Source organism: Ictidomys tridecemlineatus, chromosome 3, assembly GCF_052094955.1.
Source record: "Ictidomys tridecemlineatus isolate mIctTri1 chromosome 3, mIctTri1.hap1, whole genome shotgun sequence".
Classification (NCBI taxonomy): Eukaryota; Metazoa; Chordata; class Mammalia; order Rodentia; family Sciuridae; genus Ictidomys; species Ictidomys tridecemlineatus.
The window spans coordinates 81,615,904-81,616,387 of NC_135479.1; the positions used below are offsets into that span (position 1 = coordinate 81,615,904).

The 484-nt window shown below is 39.3% G+C and overlaps 1 non-coding gene across 1 annotated transcript; it reads left to right on the top strand.

Annotated features, from left to right (window-relative positions):
• The first annotated feature begins 207 nt into the window (after positions 1 to 207).
• On the top strand, positions 208 to 278 carry Trnaa-agc (transfer RNA alanine (anticodon AGC)). The gene has a single exon. It is a non-coding gene; the product is annotated as a tRNA-Ala (tRNA).
• Positions 279 to 484: the final 206 nt, after the last annotated feature.

Here is a 484-nt window from a genome sequence, read left to right on the forward strand (position 1 = left end):
ACTACTGAAAGAGAAAGATGACAACATAAATCTTTAAAAAAAAAAAAAAACCAGAAATTTAAATAGAGCAAACTGAGTACAGAGCTAAAAATATTTGATTTTCCAACTAAATGGCTCATCGGATGAACTGAAGGAGAGAATGGTCATTATAGGGATTCAGATTTCAGATAAGTAACTGAGAAAACTAAGGTAAAAAATCCAGGTCCAGGGATGTAGCTCAGTGGTAGAGCACTTGCCTAGCATGCACAAGGCCCTGGGTTCCATCCCCAGCACCACCAAAACACAACAACCCAGCAACAACAACAACAACAACAACAACAACAAAATACAGTTCACGGAAAGCAAAAAATAAAGAGATAGAAATTAGGGGAAAAAATCAGTTTGGGAGGGTATAGATCTATAGCCTAACTCAGGGGCACTGGACCATGAGCCACATCCCCAGCCCTATTTTGTATTTTGAGACAGGGTCTCACTGAGTTGCTTA